The sequence below is a fragment of the Triticum dicoccoides genome, chromosome 7A, assembly GCF_002162155.2.
Source record: "Triticum dicoccoides isolate Atlit2015 ecotype Zavitan chromosome 7A, WEW_v2.0, whole genome shotgun sequence".
In the NCBI taxonomy this organism is placed as follows: Eukaryota; Viridiplantae; Streptophyta; class Magnoliopsida; order Poales; family Poaceae; genus Triticum; species Triticum dicoccoides.
In genome coordinates, this window is record NC_041392.1 from 709,018,384 (window position 1) to 709,039,918 (window position 21,535).

Consider the following 21,535-nt stretch of genomic DNA (forward strand, 5'->3'; position numbering starts at 1 on the left):
ATAATGAAAAATCCTCGCCAAAGATGAAGACCAGGGGGCCCACACCCTTCTCACGAGGGTGGGGGCACCCCCCCTAGGGCGCGCCACCCTACCTCATGGACCCCCTGGTGGCTCTCCGATGACCATCTTCTCCTATATGAAGTCTTTCGTCGAGAAAAAAATAAGAAGCAACCTTTTGGGACGAAACTCCACCGCCACGAGGCGGAACCTTGGCGGATCCAATCTAGAGCTCCGGCGGAGCTGTTCTGCCGGGGAAACTTCCCTCCCAGAGGGGGAAATCATCGCCATCGTCATCACCAACGCTCCTCTCATCGGGAGAGGGCAATCTCCATCAACATCTTCATCAGCACCATCTCATCTCAAAACCCTAGTTCATCTCTTATATCCAATTCTTGTCTCCAAGTCCGGGATTGGTGCTAGTAGGTTGCTAGTAGTGTTAATTACTCATTCAGTTGATGCTAGTTGGTTTAATTGCTGGAAGATCATATGTTCAAATCCTTTATGCATATTAATACCCCTATGATTATGAACATGTTTATGCTTTGTGAGTAGTTACGTTTGTTCCTGAGGACAAGGGAGAAGTCTTGCTATTAGTAGTCATGTGAATTTGGTATTCGTTCGATATTTTGATGAGATGTGTGTTGTCTAGCCTCTAGTGGTGTTATGTGAACATCGACTACATAACACTTCACCATTATTTGCGCCTAGAGGAAGGCATTGGGAAGTAATAAGTAGATGATGGGTTGCTAGAGTGACAGAAGCTTAAACCCTAGTTTATGTGTTGCTTCGTAAGGGGCTGATTTGGATCCATATGTTTCATCCTATGGTTAGGTTTACCTTAATACTTTTGTTGTAGTTGTGGATGCTTGCAATAGAGGTTAATCATAAGTGGGATGCTTGTTCAAGTAAGAACATCACCCACGCACCGGTCCACCCACATATCAAATTATCAAAGTACCGAACGCGAATCATATGAACGTGATGAAAACTAGCTTGACGATATTCCCATGTGTCCACGGGAGCGCTTTTCCTTATATAAGAGTTTGTCTAGGCTTGTACTTTGCTACAAAAAGGATTGGGCCACCTTGCTGCACTTTATTTACTTTTGTTACTTGTTGCTCGTTACAAATTATCTCATTACAAAACTATCTGTTACCACTTATTTCAGTACTTGCAGAGAATACCTTGCTGAAAACCGTTTATCATTTCCTTCTGATCCTCATTGGGTTCGACACTCTTACTTATCGAAAGGACTACGATAGATCCCCTATAATTGTGGGTCATTAAGACTCTTTTTTGGCGCTGTTGCCGAGGAGTGAAGCGCCTTTGGTAGGTGGAATTTGGTAAGGAAAAAATTATATAGTGTGCTGAAATTTACTGTCACTTGTTACTATGGAAAGTAATCCTCTGAGGGGCTTGTTCGGGGTATCTTCACCCCGACCAGTAGATAAAAGAGTTGCTCCTCAACCTACTGAATCTATTGAAGATGAAATTCCTTATGAGTATCCTTCGAGTATAATATAAAAACTGCTATCTAATCCTTTTACAGGAGATGGAACAAAGCATCCTGATGAACACCTAATATATGTGGATGAAGTTTGTGGATTATTTAAGCTTGCAGGTATTTCCGATGATGTTGCTAAGAAGAAGGTCTTCCCTTTATCTTTGAAGGGAGACGCATTGACATGGTATAGGCTATGTGATGATATGGGATCATGGAACTATAGAAGATTGAAATTGGAATTTCATCAAAAGTATTACCCTATGCATCTTGTTCATCGTGATCGCAATTATATATATAATTTTTGGCCTTGCGAAGGAGAAAGCATCGCTCAAGCTTGGGGGAGGCTTAAATAAATATTATATTCATGCCCCAATCATGAGCTTCCAAGAGAAATAATTCTTCAAAAAAATTATGCTCGGCTTTCTGATAACAATTGCACCATGCTTGATACTTCTTGTGCTGGCTCTTTTATGATGAAGACTATTGAATTCAAATGGGATTTATTGGATAGAATTAAACACAACTCTGAAGATTGGGACCTCGACAATGGTAAGGTGTCAGGTATGACTCCTAAGTTTGATTGTGTTAAATCTTTTATGGATACCGATATTTTCCGTAAGTTCAGCACTAAATATGGACTTGATTCTGAGATAGTAGCTTCTTTCTGTGAATCTTTTGCTACTTATGTTGATCTCCCTAAGGAGAACTGGTTTAAATATCATCCTCCCATAGAAGTAAAAGTAGCTGCACCTATTAAAGTTGAAGAAAAGACTGTCACTTATAATGATCCCATTGTTTCTACTTGTTATGTTGAGAAACCACCTTTCCTGTTAGGATAAAGGATCATGCTAAAGCTTCAACTGTGGTTCGTAAAAGCAATATTAAAACATATACACCTCCTGAGCAAGTTAAAGTAGAACCTAATATTGCTATTGTTAAGGATCTCTTGTCTGATAATATTGATGGGCATGTTATTCAGTTCTGCGGTGAAACTGCTAGAATTGCTAAACCTTGTGTTAAAGATAAACATAGACATGTGGTAGGCGTGCCTATTATTTCTGTTAAAATAGGAGATCATTGTTATCATGGCTTATGTGATATGGGTGCTAGTGCTAGTGTTATACCTTATGACTTGTATAAAGAAATCAAGCATGAAATTGCACTTGCTGAGTTAGAAGATATTGATGTCACAATTAAACTTGCTAATAGAGATACTATTTCAGCAATGGGAATTGTTAGAGATGTTGAAGTCTTGTGCGGGAAAACTAAATATCCTGCTGATTTTCTTGTTCTTAGTTCTCCACAAGATAGCTTTTGTCCCATTATATTTGGTAGACCCTTCTTGAATACAGTTAATGCTAGGATAGACTACGAAAAGAATGTTGTTACTATTGGCTTGGATGATATGACTCATGAGTTTAATTTCTCTAAATTTAGTAAACAACACCGTGAAGAAGAATTGCCTAGTAAGTATGAAATTATTGGTCTTGCTTCTATTGCCGTACCTCCTAATGATCCTTTAGAACAATATTTGCTAGACCATGAGAATGATATGTTTATGAATGAAAGAAGGGAAATAGATGAAGTATTGTTTAAACAAGAACCTATGCTAAAACACAATTTGCCTGTTGAAATCCTAGGGGATCCTCCTCCACCTAAGGGTGATCCCGTGTTTGAGCTTAAATCGTTGCCTGATAATCTTAAATATGCTTATCTTGATGAAAAGAAGATATATCCTGTTATTATTAGTGCTAACCTTTCAGAGCAGGAAGAAGAAAGATTATTGAAAACTCTAAAGAAGCACCGTGCTGCTATTGGATATACTCTTGATGATCTTAACGGCATTAGTCCCACTCTATGTCAACATAAAATAAATTTGGAAGCAGATGTCAAACCAGTTCGTGATCCTCAACGACGTCTGAATCCTAAAATGAAAGAAGTGGTAAGAAAAGAAATACTAAAGCTTCTAGAGGCAGGTATAATTTATCCCGTTGCTGATAGTCAGTGGGTAAGTCATGTTCAATGTGTCCCTAAGAAGGGAGGTATTACTGTTGTTCCTAATGATAAAGATGAATTGATTCCACAAAGAACTATTACCGGTTATAGGATGGTAATTGATTTCCACAAATTAAATAAGGCTACTAAGAAAGATCATTACCCCTTACCTTTTATCAATCAAATGCTAGAAAGATTATGCAAACATACACATTACTGCTTTCTAGATGGTTATTCTGGTTTCTCTCAAATACCTGTGTCGGCTAAAGATCAATCAAAGACTACTTTTACATGCCCTTTTGGTACTTTTGCTTATAGATGTATGCCTTTTGGTTTATGTAATGCACCTGCTACCTTTCAAAGATGCATGATGGCTATATTTCTCTGACTTTTGTGAAAAGATTTGTGAGGTTTTCATGGACGACTTTTCTATCTGTGGATCTTCTTTTGATGATTGCTTGAGCAATCTTGATCGAGTTTTGCAGAGATGTGAAGAAACCAAACTTGTCTTGAATTGGGAAAAGTGTCACTTTATGGTTAATGAAGGTATTGTCTTGGGGCATAAAGTTTCTGAAAGAGGTATTGAAGTTGATAAAGCCAAGGTTGATGCTATTGAAAAGATGCCATGTCCCAAGGACATCAAAGGTATAAGAAGTTTCCTTGGTCACGCCGGATTTTATAGGAGGTTCATTAAGGACTTCTCAAAAATTTCTCGGCCTCTGACTAATTTATGACAAAAAGATATACCATTTGTCTTTGATGATGATTGTGTAGAAGCATTTGAAATACTTAAGAAAGCATTAGTCTCTGCACCTATTGTTCAGCCACCTAATTGGAATTTACCCTTTGAAATTATGTGTGATGCTAGTGATTATGCTGTAGGTGTTGTTCTAGGTCAAAGAGTTGATAAGAAATTAAATGTTATCCATTATGCTAGTAAGACTCTAGACAATGCTCAAAGAAATTATGCTACTACTGAAAAAGAACTTTTAGCAATTGTATTTGCTTGTGATAAGTTCAGACCTTATATTGTTGATTCTAAAGTAACTATCCACACTAATCATGCTGCTATTAAATATCTTATGGAGAAGAAAGATGCTAAACCTAGACTTATTAGATGGGTTCTCTTGCTACAAGAATTTGATTTGCATATTGTTGATAGAAAAGGAGCTGAGAACTCCGTTGCACACAACTTATCTAGGTTAGAGAATGTTCTTGATGACCCACTACCTATTGATGATAGCTTTCCTGATGAACAATTAAATGTCATAAGTACTTCTCGTAGTACCCCTTGGTATGCTGATTATGCTAATTACATAATTGCTAAATTTATACCACCTAGCTTCACATACCAACAAAAGAAAAAATTATTCTATGATTTGAGACATTACTTTTGGGATGACCCACATCTTTATAAAGAAGGAGTAGATGGTGTTATTAGACGTTGTGTACCTGAGCATGAACAGGAACAGATCCTACGCAAGTGCCACTCAGAAACTTATGGAGGACACCACGCGGGAGATAGAATTGCACATAAGGTATTGCAATCCGGTTTTTATTGGCCTACTCTCTTCAAGGGTGCCCGTAAGTTTGTCCTATCTTGTGATGAATGTCAAAGAATTGGTAATATTAGTAGACGTCAAGAAATGCCTATGAATTATTCACTTGTTATTGAACCGTTTGATGTTTGGGGCTTTGATTATATGGGACCTTTTCCTGCCTCTAATGGATATACACATATTTTAGTTGTTGTTGATTACGTTACTAAGTGGGTAGAAGCTATTCCAACTAGTAGTGATGATCATAACACTTCTATTAAAATGCTTAAAGAAGTTATTTTTCTGAGGTTTGGAGTCCCTAGATATTTAATAAATGATGGTGGTTCACATTTTATTCATGGTGCTTTCCATAAAATGCTTGCTAAATATGACGTTAATCATAGAATTGCATCTCCGTATCACCCACAGTCTAGTGGTCAAGTAGAATTGAGTAATAGAGAACTCAAATTAATTTTGCAAAAGACTGTCAATAGGTCTAGAAAGAATTGGTCCAAGAAACTTGATGATGCATTATGGGCCTATAGAACTGCATATAAAAATCCTATGGGTATGTCTCCGTATAAAATGGTATATGGAAAAGCATGTCACTTACCTCTCGAACTAGAACATAAGGCATATTGGGCTATTGAAGAGCTCAACTATGATTTCAAACTTGCCGGTGAAAAGAGGTTATTTGATATTAGCTCACTTGATGAATGGAGAACCCAAGCTTATGAAAATGCCAAGTTGTTTAAAGAAAAGGTTAAAAGATGGCATGACAAAAGGATACAAAAGCGTGAGTTTAATGTAGGTGATTATGTACTGTTATACAACTCTCGTTTGAGATTTTTTTTGCAGGGAAACTTCTCTCTAAATGGGAAGGCCCCTATGTTATCGAGCAGGTCTATCGTTCCGGTGCCATAAAAATCAACAACTTCGAAGGCACAAATCCGAAGGTGGTAAATGGTCAGAGAATCAAACACTATATCTCGGGTAATCCCATAAATGTTGAAACCAATATTATTGAAACCGTAACCCCAGAGGAATACATAAGGGACACTTTCCAGAACGTTTCAGACTCCGAAAAGGAATAGGTATGTGGCACGGTAAGAAAACCGACTCCAAAACAATTTTTAAGGCAATATTTCTCCGTTTTGGAATATTTAGAAAAATAGAAAATTAAGTAGCAGTCCGGGAAGGACGTGAGGGCCTCACGAGGGTGGAGGGCGCGCCCTACCCCCCTGGATGCGCCCCCCTACCTCGTGAGCTCCTCTTGTGCCTTCCGGACTCTGTTTTCTTGCACGATACGTATTTTGGTCGGTAAAAATTCATTATATAATCTCTCGGGGGTTTTGACTCCCGTATCACGCAAAATCATCTGTTTTTGTTTTGAGTTGTTGCTGCTGCAGATTAGAGCAAGATGTCTTCTCAAGTGTCAGTCGGGGAGAGCCGAGTATCTAATCCGACACCGGAACCAAGGGCAAACAATGACCCTGACCACTTTAGGCCAGCAACGGAGGAAGAGATGGAGGCTGACCTAATGAGGGTAGATGCCATGGAGGATCAAGAAGTCACCTCTCGCTTCCAAGCTGGATTCACAATGGGAGAACTGCAGAGCTCAGCTATTCCAAACTCGGTTATCCCTTCCAATGTTAGATTTCTTTCTTATGAGAATATGAAAAAGAGTGTCACTGGTTCTCCCGCAGCTATGCAGCACCCTTGGGTGCAGGGAGCTTTTGCTGTTACAGGAAAACTCTGAAAGGAAATAATGGATCTCAAGCAGCAAGTCAACAAGCTTGAGGAGGATAATCGTATTTTGAAGGGCATCATCGCCAAAAACATCACATCACCATCCCCGAAAAGAGAGACATAATCACATGGGTATGGGCACTCCCCTTGGCAACCGCCAAGCTTGGGGGAAGTAAGTTGTCATCGGTGCAAAGCAATAAAAATTGCTCTCTAAATATGTATGATTGATTGGTGTGGGAGAAATAAGCTCTATACGATCTTGTGATGTGGAAGTAATAAAAGCGACAGACTGCATAATAAAGGTTCATATCACAAGGGGCAATATAAAGTGACATTCTTTCGCATTAAGATTTTGTGCATCCAACCATAAAAGCGCATGGCAACCTCTGCTTCCTTCTGCGAAGGGCCTATCTTTTATCATTATCTTCTACCTTATGCAAGAGTCATGGTGATTTTCACCCTTCCTTTTTACACTTTATCCTTTGGCAAGCACAGTATGTTGGAAAGATCCTAGTATATATGGCTAATTGGATGTGAGTTTTCATGAACTATTACTGTTGACATTACCCTTGAGGTAAAATGTTGGGAGGCAAGACTATAAGCCCCTATCTTTCTCTGTGTCCGATTAAAACTCCACACCCATAAGTATTGCGTGAGTGTCAGCAATTGTGAAAGATTATATGATAGCTGAGTATGTGGACTTGCTGAAAAGATCTTATACATTGACTCTTTCCTATGTTATGATAAATTGCAATTGCTTCAATGACCGAGATTGTAGTTTGTTAGTTTTCAATGAAGTTTACGATTCATACCTGATACTGTGATTGAATTATTACTCTAGCATTAGAGATCATATGACAAAAATTATATAAGTTGTTGTTATAAGAATGATCATGATGCCCTCATGTCCGTATTTTATTTTTATCGACACCTTCATCTCTAAACATGTGGACATATTTTTCAATTTCGGCTTTTCACTTGAGGACAAGTGAGGTCTAAGCTTGGGGGAGTTGATACGTCCATTTTGCATCATGCTTTTATATCAATATTTATTGCATTATGGGTTGTTATTTCACATTATGTCACAATACTTATGGCTATTCTCTCTTATTTTACAAGGTTTACATAAGGAGGGAGAATGCCGGCAGCTGGAATTCTGGGCTGGAAAAGGAGCAAATATTAGAGACCTATTCTGCACAACTCCAAAAGTCCTGAAACTCCACGGAACACCTTATAATAAATAATGAAAAATCCTCGCCAAAGATGAAGACCAGGGGGCCCACACCCTTCTCACGAGGGTGGGGGCGCCCCCCCCCCTAGGGCGCGCCCCCCTGCCTCGTGGGCCCACTGGTGGCTCTCCGATGACCATCTTCTCCTATATGAAGTCTTTCGTCGAGAAAAAAATAAGAAGCAACCTTTCGGGACGAAACTCTGCCGCCACGAGGCGGAACCTTGGCGGATCCAATCTAGAGCTCCGGCAGAGCTGTTCTGCCGGGAAAACTTCCCTCCCGGAGGGGGAAATCATCGCCATCGTCATCACTAACGCTCCTCTCATCGGGAGAGGGCAATCTCCATCAACATCTTCATCAGCACCATCTCATCTCAAAACCCTAGTTCATCTCTTGTATCCAATTCTTGTCTCCAAGTCCGGGATTGGTGCTAGTAGGTTGCTAGTAGTGTTAATTACTCCTTGCAGTTGATGCTAGTTGGTTTAATTGGTGGAAGATCATATGTTCAGATCCTTTATGCATATTAATACCCCTCTGATTATGAACATGTTTATGCTTTGTGAGTAGTTATGTTTGTTCCTGAGGACAAGGGAGAAGTCTTGCTATTAGTAGTCATGTGAATTTGGTATTCGTTCGATATTTTGATGAGATGTATGTTGTCTAGCCTCTAGTGGTGTTATGTGAACGTCAACTACATAACACTTCACCATTATTTGGGCCTAGAGGAAGGCATTGGGAAGTAATAAGTAGATGATGGGTTGCTAGAGTGACAGTAGCTTAAACCCTAGTTTATGTGTTGCTTCGTAAGGGGCTGATTTGGATCCATATGTTTCATGCTATGGTTAGGTTTACCTTAATACTTTTGTTGTAGTTGCGAATGCTTGCAATAGAGGTTAATCATAAGTGGGATGCTTGTTCAAGTAAGAACAGCACCCAAGCACCGGTCCACCCACATATCAAATTATCAAAGTACCGAACGCGAATCATATGAACGTGATGAAAACTAGCTTGACGATATTCCCATGTGTCCTCAGGAGTGCTTTTCCTTATATAAGAGTTTGTCCAGGCTTGTCCTTTGCTACAAAAAGGATTGGTCCACCTTGCTGCACTTTATTTACTTTTGTTACTTGTTGCTCGTTACAAATTATCTCATTACAAAACTATCTGTTACCACTTATTTCAGTACTTGCAGAGAATACCTTGCTGAAAACCGTTTATCATTTCCTTCTGCTCCTCGTTGGGTTCGAGACTCTTACTTATTGAAAGGACTACGATAGATCTCCTATACTTGTGGGTCATCAAGTCCCTCGAGCTCTTGATCCAGTTGAGGTTGAGGGAGAGTTCCGTCAGCACGACAGCATGGTGACGGTGTTGATGAAGTTACTGGCGCAGGGCTTCGCCTAAGCACTACGACAATATGACCGAGGTCTTTAACTGTGGAGGGGGGCACCGCACGGCTAAGACAAATCTTGGAGTGCCTTTGGGGTCCCCCTGGCCACGTATATAAAGGAGGGAGGGAGGGAGGCCGGCCCTCCTATGGGCGCGCCAAGTGTAGGGAGTCCTACTAGGATTCCCAAGTCTAGTAGGATTCCCTTTCCTTTTCGGAGTAGGAAAGAAGGAAAGGAGGGAGAGGGAGAAGGAAAGGGGGTGCCGCGCCCCCACCCCTTGTCCAATTCGGTTTGGGTAGTGGGGAGGCGTGTGCCACCTCGTGGCCCTTCTTCCCTCTCTCTACTAAAGCCCAATAAGGCTCATTAACTTCCCCCGGCGAATTCCCGTAACTCTCCGGTACTCCGAAAAATACCCGAATCGCTCGGAACCATTCCGATGTCCGAATATAGCCTTCCAATATATCGATTTTTACCTCTCGAGCATTTCGAGACTCCTAATCATGTCTGTGATCTCATCCGGGACTCCGAACAAACTTCGGTCATTAAATCATATAACTCATAATATAAATTGTAATCGAACGTTAAGCGTGCGGACCCTATGGGTTCGAGAACTATGTAGACATGACCGAGACACATTTCCGTTCAATAACCAATAGCGAAACTTGGATGCTCATATCGGCTCCTACATATTCTACAAAAATCTTTATCGGTCAAACCGCGTAACAACGTACGTTATTCCCTTTGTCATCGGTATGTTACTTGCCTGAGATTTGATCCTCGGTATCATCGTACCTAGTTCAATATCGTTACCGTCAAGTCTCTTTACTCGTTCCGTAATGCATCCTCCCGCAACTAACTCATTAGTCACATTGCTTCAATGCTTATAGTGATATGCATTACCGAGAGGGCCCAGAGATACCTCTCCGATACTCGGAGTGACAAATCCTAATCTCGATCTATGCCAACCCAACAAACACCTTCGGAGACACATGTAGAGCACCTTTATAATCACCTAGTTACATTGTGACGTTTGATAGCACACAAGGTGTTCCTCGATATTCAGGAGTTGCATAATCTCATAGTCAAAGGAATATGTATAAGTCATGAAGAAAGCAATAGCAATAAAACAGAATGATCAACATGTTAAGCTAACGGATGGGTCTTGTCCATCACATCATTCTCCTAATGATGTGATCTCGTTCATCAAATGACAACACGTGTCTATGGTCAGTAAAATTAACCATCTTTGATTAACGAGCTAGTCAAGTACATGCATACTAGGGACACTCTGTTTTGTCTATGTATTCACACATGTACTAAGTTTCCGATTAATACAATTCTAGCATGAATAATGAACATTTATCATGATATAAGTAAATACAAATAACAACTTTATTATTGCCTCTAGGGCATATTTCCTTCAGTACCAATCATGGTGATTACCTGGGCGATGATGTACAGTTTGAAACAAGGTGGACGAATTCAGATACCAGTACGGGAAGCCTCTCGTCAAAGATGGCCATCCTCCTCTAACAATGTTGATGCGAAGATTCCATCAATGGTACTCCCTCCGTCCGTGAATAAGTGTACATCTAGATTTTGTAATAAGTCAAAGTTTTAAATTTTGACCAACTTTATGGAAAAGAGTATTGGCATATATGACATCAAATTGATATATTATGAAAGTACATTTCAAAACAAATCTAGTGATACTAATTTAGTGCCATAAATGCTGCTATGTTTTTCTATAAAGTTGGTCAAAGTTTTAAAACTTTGACTTAGGAAAAAATCTAGATGTACACTTATTCACGGACGGAGGGAGTACATGAAAATCTGCAGCGAGTCTGGGAAGGATACTTTGACGATGAGAATTAAAGAGGAGCACCACATTGGAACTGGTATGTTCTCTGTTGAATTTGACGAGTTATTCCAGTTATACAATCAAAGGGCCCTCGACAAAACACTCCTGACTTTCTACTGTCTGTAAGTACTACTTTTGTAATTAAGTCTCTATATATATATAGCTTAGTTATTTCACTACATGTATATATAATTATCCACACTATATTATGTAGATTGAAGATCGTCGAATGCAGAAAAGCACAAATCTATGACATTGGGTTCATTAACCCAAATATCATACATGAATGGATGGTTAAAATGGAGTCGCGGATACCGAGGACAACTTGCTACAACCGCTTCTTAAAATCAAAAAAAAAGATAAAATACTCTTTCCTTACAACTTCATGTGAGTGTTACTGTCTTGTGCATATTCAGTTTCCCTTATTACTCGAGGTTATAGTAATGTAATTGATGAGTTATGCATGCGTGCGCAGCTTCCACTTTATTCTACTAGAGATTAAGCTTGACCGGGGAGTAGTAGACGTCTTAGACTCGAGACGAAAAGATTCCTAGAACTATGTGGACATGACTGAAATGCTCCAGAAGTAAGTTCAATCGATCATTATCGCACCATATCGGCAACTTTCTTCATTTCCTGATATCAAGTAATTATTTTCTTTGTCTGGTAGGGTTTGGAAAGAGTTCACTGTAATTACTCCGGGACTGCCGAGCGAGCTGCGATTTACACAACCGAAAGTAAGTACTACTACCTAGTTCCGCGCATCTCCCATTGATTCTAGCTAATTTCATCAATACCGTAGCATTCTTGCTTATCAGTTTGATTGGCCTCTATTTCTCGTAAAGTGCTTGTGGCAGGAAGCCGAGAATGATTTTTGTGGATACTACGTTTGCGAGTTCATCTACAACGCGGCGGCCTCTAAGCGGGCTACTCTAAAAAAACAATTTGAAGTGCATAAGCAAAAATATTCATAATTTTATTTTATTACCATCATTTGTGTTGAGTTTCATTCATATACATATGTATTGACCCTCTTCTTCAAATTAGATCTGGCAGATGCGGGATGAACTCCTACCACAAGATCGCATACGAGCAATTCAAGAGGAATTGGCGTGATTCTTTCTTGACCACGTCATCAATAAAGCCAGAGAATGCCATGTGGAAATTGCTATAGACATGAGATGTTAGGTATTGTAAGAGATCTTATATTGTATATATGTAGCTAGTAGCATCGGATAGATATACAAAAACTTGTTGTTCGACAAATCTCTCGGAGAAAGAGAGGTCACTCCTCTCTGTATATGTTCATGACGATCTTGTGTAATTAATGGTTTCTTCATTTGCTTACTAGCTAGCATGTCGAGTTCTCTCTATACGTATAGTAGCTAGGGTCGACCAAGCATGAAGATAAGAGAGGTCACTTCTCTCTATTAGCTAGCTAACGCAATATGAAACCCCTAAATTAACCCTCCAAAACCCCTAACCCCCCCCCCCTCAAAAAACAAAAACAAAAACCTCGGCTCCTGCCAGCTGCTGACGCGTGGATGCCTTTTGATCCCGGTTCGTGTTACAAACCGAGATTAAAGGTGCTCCTTCCTGGGCGCCCCGCAGCGGCCACGTGGAGACCCTCCTGTCCCGTCGGAACTAAAGGTTTTGGGCTTTAGTCCCGACCCTTTAGTCCCAGTTCCAGAACCGGGGCTAATGGACCTCTGTAACCGGGAAAAATGGGTCGTTTTCTACTAGTGATGGCACCATCATGTAGGAAATCTATCTTTTCAGTAGTTCAAAAACTTCATAATAATAATGAGCATCCATGTTCTCATGATTCTCATTTTGCTTCGGTATGTGATGCTTGCAAACAAGTATTCAGTGATATTTGGGGTCCAACACTCATTGAGTGTTTCATCTCTAGTAATCCATATTATACATCACTTAGAGTCTTGGTTGTGTTTGTTGTCCACATGTACTCGCGGAAGCTTGATTAGCACTCTAATCAATGCGCTTTTTCTTGGTTGCAACTCTCAACATAAAGGAGTAAGTGCCAAATATCTCATCTGGGTGCATATATGTTCCCTTTGAGACCCTCCTCTCATATACATGATCTACCCTTCACCAAGACATCCCACACTCCTCAACTATGTTGATAATGGGCATGATCATGTTCGTACTAACCAAATGACTAGCAACAATATTACCTCTTCTAATGGAGACTGTCTAGTATGTAGGACACAAGGTAGGTATAAGATCGAATGAGGAGAAAATAAAACATGAAATGCTCAAAATGGGGAAACAACCATGTACATGGCGCAGAAATTGTGGGCTACAATCGTCCAATCCGATCTTAGTCCAAGGCATATTGTTCCACCCATAACACATAGTCCAATGAGGTATAGCCGATCTTAAGCTCCATACCCCGTGTCCACCTCCAATCGGACGCCGGCTAACTCCAATGTGAGCACACATGTGTTCCCTGGAGTCAGATGAGTTCTGAGGCATGGGAAGTCTTTGGCGTCAATAAATCTACTCCGTGTGCAACAACTAGCGTTCTTGTAGCCTCCTCATAACCACACGCCCGCGGGTTCAACGCGGTATTGTTCAATCGAAAAATTATACGATGATATGTTAAGGTATGGAATTTATGTTCCATGTCGGAATCAAAACATCTGCGATGCAGTCATGACTAAAAATGGAGAAAAGTTGTGGACGAAGAATAAATGATGGCACTTACTCCCCCACCACAAGGTAAACTACAATGGACTAGAAATAGGCTTGTTGCATTTTTTCGGGGAGAAGGCTTGTTGTATTAAGAAAAAGGAACATGACTCAATTGAAAGGTATCAAGTGTGCCTTATTGCTAAAGTCTTCAAGCAACATTAAAGTTTTGACTATCATGATGCTTAGCCCTATTGTACAACCTTTCACTATAAGGCTTGGCTTAGCCCTTGCAGTCTCCAGATGATGGTGTTCATGCTAGCTTGTTGTGCAGAATGCATCAAATTCACGAAGTTCTGCATGCGTGAACGTGTATCTCAAACAACCACCAGGCCTCCTTCCTTGCACACATCTGTTGCATCCTCTTTACCAACACAGTCGATGCCTTCTACATCCACGTTCTCCCTTCCTCTCACCACTACATCAATATTCGGGGTAAGCCCCCACATTGGTCAATGTAAACGCCTGCGGGGAGGTCTCTACTCCAGTAGCCATTGGCGATGGGATGTGATCTATGTACAACGACTTGAGGGAGAGGTTATGGCTTGTAGAAGTGGCACTGGTGTTTTAAGTTGGGCCGACTCTCCCTGGTGGCAAGGTGTCGGCGGTCGCGATCCCATCTTTGGGTACACGGACGATAGCAACGACCTTTTGTGTCCCAATGAGGTTGTCTTCCGCTCGAGCGTGCGGATGGCATTGTGGTCGTGCGATGTTAGGCGGTTGTTACAATTGGCGGGAGGGTCATTGAGATCCTGCGACAACGATGAGTATGTTTTGCTGGTCAATTATGCCTCGACAAGCAACAACAGAGGAGCATGAGGATAGTTGGGACTACTGGAACGTTCCAAAATGGGATTTTGGAGGTGGATGTGACCTTCCTCCCTCGTCAATCTTCTTCGCAAGTGCGATGGCGAAATTCATCATTTAGAGCCTTTGGTGGCGATCCACTCTTGATTGCCTTCTTGTGCGGGTATGATTTATCACATATGTGGCATCTCACGTCAAGATCATACTACGCATGACACTGCTTAGATCGCGGAAAGTGTGGCGACAACACATGATGACTTCAATTTGGTGGTGCTTCTTGAGTAACCTATCTCGAGCTTCGAGGTGAAAACCCTAGGTCTGACCCTTGTTGGGTATACCTAACAACGGCAGTGTTTTCTATTTTTACCATTTTAAGGCATTGTCCGAATTTGCCCAGACTTGATCTTCAGGGTGGAAAACCAAGATCGTACCTTCAATGGTTGGATCCAACGACCGATGGTGGTTGACTGTCATTGCCTTCTTGAAGGTGCTGCTGCTAGAGAAGCTTTCATCCTGTCCTTGTGATATAAAAATATGGTCATTGTTGTACTTGTTGTTTTGATGGCTTTGGAGTTTTCCCCTCTGCCTATGAATAGCTTCACTCTTGTATGACTATGCTTTTTGCCGGTGTGACTCTTTGTGTGTATGTTGATATTGGTTGTGTGCATGCTAGTCATGTAGTGGTCGGGTGTGTGCTCGTTGTGTTTGTATACTCTTGATGATTCATTTCGAGACACTAAAATCCACTCTTTATTGGAGAAAAAATAAATGAAAATACCTTAACATGATACTATGTTTGCAAACGTGGCAAAAGACTCCTCAACTATGTTGATAATGTCCATAATCATGTTCGTACTAGCCGAATGACTTACAACAATACTAACTCTTCTAATGGAGGTTGCATGTCTAGTATGTCGGACACATGGTAGGTATAAGATCCAATCAGAGGAGAAAATAAAGAATTAGATGCTCAAAATGGGGAAACAACCATGTACATGGTGCAGAAATTTTGGGCTGCAATCGTCCAAATATGCACTTAGTCCAAGGCATATTGTTCCACCCATGACACATAGTCCAACGAGGTATAGTTGATCTTCATAGCGCCAAACTTCATACCTGTGTCCACCTCGAGTCGGGCGCCGGCTAACTCAAGTGTGAGCACACATGTGTTCCCTCGAGTTAGATGAGTTCCAAGGCACGAGGAGTCTTTGGCGTCAATAAATTCTACTCTGTGTGCAACAACTGGCGTTTTGTAGCCTCCTCATAACCACACGCCTGCGGGCTCAACACAGTATTGTTCCGCCCAAAAATTATATGATAATATGATGCGGTGTGGAATTTATGTTCCATGTGGGATTCAAAATATCTGCCATGGTCACTATAGGAGGACAGAGCTTTTGTAGCATGCACTTGTGTTACTACATGTTCAGAAACGTGTTACTGTATCATTAGTAACACATTTTGAGATGTGTTACGTTAGGCCGTGTTACTAAGATGTACCCATTGTCACACATGATATTTGTTCCAATATGTTAAAAATGTGTTACAATAGTAACACATATCATCTGTGTTACTAAATGCGCTAGTAACACGTTTTTATAGCTATAGCAACACGATTAGTAACACATTTTCATAGATATAGTAACTACGACAGTAACACGTTTTTTTAACTCTCATAACATAATTGGTAACATATTATTTTATCGCTAGCAACACATTGAGTAACATAATTTTCCATAAACTATGACACAATAATTCATGGTGGTCAATCAACCTAGTAACACATTTGATAGTAAAAAAAAGCAGGCCTAATGTACCATGCTGGAGCACATAACTATCATTTTGCATTCGCTGAATATGCCTAGGTCATGGTTTAAATCTTCCCGCGTAAGAAAGTAAGGAAGAGACACGTCTCCACTTAATTCTAACAAAGATAAAAGCAGGTTTTGCAAATCATAAGGTATACTCCAGAGATCAAATCCAAATACATGACACATTGCACGTTACAGTAAGATTAATGTTTAAGTCAAAACAACAGGACTGCACTATTAACAACAAAATCAGATTTGAACGCAAATTTACATAAACAAGTTTTCAACCTTAGTACAGAGTACTACAGATACATCATCGTGCATATCAAATCTACTTTCATATACATTAGTATCTTCCATATTTTTAAAGGAATATTAGCTTCCTCTGCCACAGAATTGTCCGGACTGCATATTCCATTTGATTGTTGATATTAACCACAACTTCTATCACCTCCTGGAAATTCTGGTGGACCCAACATCATTCGCGTCAATATAATATCTCCTGTCAAAACAACACAAATACACCACTGAAACTTTGAGAACACAATGAAAAGCGGAAATATCATAAACTAGAAGGAAGAGCCGTCCTTTTCTTGGAATACTCACGACAATAACAAGTTCATGTGTACAACAATGGAGAACTATACGTACACAATTTACTAAAATATTAAACCTCCAAGTTTATGTTATTGATCAAGATGCACATAATAAGTAACACCTCTAATTAAGAGCATGTCATTTTGAATGCTGCCTAGTGAACATTATTTACTACTGGCATTGCTGACATAACAGAAAAATTGGAAGGGGAAAAAAACTATGTTATTCGGCATTAATGTCCAAACTGAAGCAGATTGCACAGCAAACCAAACAAAATAATAGATAGGTTAACTAAGAAATTGCTAATCCATACCATTTTGAAGAGTTAAATTGTCTCAGCTGCAAAACAGAAAGGACATGCATGTTAATTTAGAATTCATGGGATCATTCTTCTATACTGATTTGAGGCAAGAAGAATTAAACAAGAACTCCAAAATACAAGTTACAACTAACATCATATGACAATAGTACATGCATCCACTAAAATCAGTGACAAATACTAGCAGAACCCTGATTCTCCACTAAGATCATATGAACATATAGGCAAGATAAGCAAAAATGAAACAACAAGTCACCAACAATACATCCAAGTTCCCTTGCACATACAGAACAGTGCACAAAGAATGGGATGGGTGGGCTTCTACTGGGCCGAAGCTGGGGAGAGTTTGAGGTGGGATAATTTCGGCCATTTCGGTTAAAAGGGTAAAATACCGAATCAACCGAATTTGGTTCGGTTAGTAGGCCAGCTAACTAGTTCTCAAAATCAACTAAAAAACTAATTTTGAGAAAAAAAAAGTAGGGCAGCTAACTGAATTTCCCTATACACAGTGAACTCGAATGGCCAAAATTCGATATTTTCGGTTTCTGTTTAGTTTTTAGTTAGTCAAATTTTATGCCCACCCCTATTCTTATATCTTCTATCAAAAAAAACGGACAATGAACGGAGGCGGAGCAGCGGCCTACTCCCTATATTCTGACGATCTCGCATTGTTGCTCCGAAGAGCACCGCCAAACCAAGGACAAGCCCAACATCACCAATATTGGAGGAAAACAAAGATCGAAAGCTTGCAGCTATGTGACAATAGGCATGCAGCAACATATGGAAAAGACAAAAAAAATGATTTTGAACTCACTGTATTCCACTACACATTGTTCTTATGGTGATCTGAACCCCCATGAGTTCTTAGCCTCGATGAAGGCCACCGATGCCGCCTTCCTCACCAAGACACGCATCACCAGTGCTCCATCTCTCGAGATCTAGGCCGTGTCTATTGCGAACGATGAAGAAGACATTGGCGGCGTTGCGCTACTATGAGAGAAGGGTGACTCATGGTCTTTGACGGATTTGGATGGCAACTTGCGGGGCGGCGACGATGCATGAGTCTCAGGGAGGAGTAGGAGAGTGAGGATGCGGGGGCGGCGACGATGGGTGGGGCGGCACACGAAGTGGGATACATGACATGTTAGGTCTTGGCACTCGATGTGTTGTTAAATCGGCCGAATTTTTTTATGTCATGTAAAAAATCGATCGAAATTTTTGACACCCCGCATATGTAACTGTAAAATTTGCCTTCCCGGCTCCCAGCGCGCCTTTCACATTGATATTTTGTCTGTCAGCGGTGGCTGTTGGCCTGACATGACATAATCTGTGCAACATTTGATTAGAATTCCAAATTTTATAACTTTACATATACTTACAATAAAAAACAAAAACACATAAACAAACCTTCACTGGTAGAAAAAGGGCCTATAGTCCCGGTTCGTAAGGGCCTTTAGTCCCGGTTCCTGAACCGGGACTAAAGTGTCGGTACTAATGCCCTGACCCTTTAGTCCCGGTTCAATCCAGAACCGGGACTAAAGGGCGCGGCCACGTGGAGCTCCACCTTTAGGGTTAAAGGAAATTTTATGATTTTTTTTTGAAAAAAAAATTTGAAATTTTTTTTATTTTCAAACTTCTGAATTATTTTAACCTCTAGTCTGTAATCACCACCCCTCATCACTTCTCAATTTATCCTCTAATCACCCCTCATCATTTCAAATCATCTAACTTCCCGAACGGTCACCCATCCTCCCACTCCCCCAGCCTGAGCACGCTTAACTTCCGGGTTCTATTCTCCCTCGCTCCAAGTCTGCACTTGTTGTTTTCCTGACAATAGTAAGATGTCAATCCTATTAACCTTCAGGAATTTTGCTTGAGCATGAAGTGACACATTTCACTGTTTGAGTTTGAAACTATTGTTATAAAAAACAATAATTATTTAGTAACACTAATGTTTCTTGAATAATTAGTTTGACCATTGTTTGACCACAGTTTGACCAAAATTTAAATAACTAAAATAATTATTTAGTAACACTAATATTCTAGAATAATTAGTTTGACCATTGTTTGACCACAGTTTGCCCACTGTTTGAATATTTTTCAATTTTTTCCACTCTAGATCTTAAAAGCCCCGTAACTTTTTTTCTATTAGGTTTTTGAGGATTTTGAAAATGTTTAACGGGGTTTCCCCGTTAAATTTGGATGTAACTTTTCGAGTAGATGATTTTTCATATATAAAACTTTTTCATCCGATTTAGTATGCAAAAGTTATGCCCATTTTTACAAATTTCAGAGAGATTTTGCAAATAAAGTCAAAATTCACATTTGCAAATTTTCCCAACAACTAGACCACATATCACATGAGAAACTTATTTTCTTTTATTTTTTTGACATTTCCATTATTTTCTTTTATTTTTTTAAAAACTGAAAAGGCGATCCACGGGGGGTAGAGTTTGAAAATGGGACCTTTAGTACCGGTTCGTGGCACAAACCGGGACTAAAGGTCTCAACCCCATTAGTCCCGGTTCGTGCCTCAAACCGGGACTAAAGGTCTAATCTTTAGTCCCGGTTTGAGGACCTTTAGTCCCGGTTTGAGGCACGAACCGGGACTAAAGGTCATCGCACCCTTTAGTCCCGGTTCATGTCTTAAACCGGGACTAAAGGGCCCGAGTGAACCGGGACTAATGCCTTAGCCGCACGAACCGGGACCAATGCTCACATTAGTCCCGGTTCTAGACTGAACCGGGACTAATGGGCTGAGCCGGCCTGGACCATAGCCCTGTTTTCTACCAGTGCTTGAAAAACCATAGAAAATTTAGAGTCTGAATTTTTTCGCTCACAAAAAAATTATTTTTCCAACTATCTTGTGCATTTGACCAAATATTGTACATAGGTTCTACAATATTTTTTGATGTATTTTTCAAAGAAATTTTTGTGGGTATTACACACTTCGCTTAACCTTATAGAGAAGGTCCTACACTAACAGCCATGGAAACAATGATATTTTCTTACATAGGTTTCCTCGCCTCGTTGGAGCGCGACTAAGTCCTCTTTTTGGAGGCTTGGTAGAAAGCCACGGATCGTGATCGACTTTCAAAATCCAACTCCTAGAGGCTCTTCCTCGACATTGGATCGATCAACTTTTTTAAAAAAAATTACAAACATTTTTTTGAAATTAGTGAACACTTTTCGAATTCATAAACATTTTATAAGTTCCTGAACATTTTTTGAAATTAGTGAACACTTTTCAAACTCATGAATATTTTCTGAACTTCATGATTATTTTTTGAATTCATGAATATTTGTGACAGTTGTGATAATTTTTTGAACTCACATTTTTAAAAAACTTTATGAACATTGTTTTATTTCATGGAACCTTTTTTAATCTACAAGCATTTTGTGACATTATTTAATATATTTTTCAAATTCATGCACATTCTTCGAACAACACAAGAATTTTTCTAACTCCCGAACATTTTTGGAAATTAGTGAACACTTCTCGAACTCATGAATCTTTTTGTACTTCATGAAATTAGTTTACAATCTGTGAATTTCTCTTACTCGCAAATATTTTTTTAAATGAACATTTTCTGATTTCTTGAAAAGTTTTTTCATCTACAAACAAATTTTTTCAAGTTTTCAAAAATATATTCAACTTTGCGAACAGTTTTCAAAAATCACAAGCATTTTTCAAACTTTCAAATATTTTTTGAAATAATTTAACATATTTCGAACTGACAACAGTTTCCGAACATAATATTTCTTTTTTTGAATTCATGAACAAATTCGTGAACTTTTTTTGAACTAAGAAACATTTTCTAAATCTTATGAACATTTTTATTTCGAAAACCTTTTTGAATCCATAAATATATTTTTCAAGTTTGTGACAATATTTTCAAATTCGTGAACATTTTTCAAAAATCAAGAATGTTTTGAACTCTTGAACATTTTTTGATATTAGCGAACACTTTGTGAACTAATGAACATTTTGAAACGTCATGATTATTTTTTGAATACATAATCAT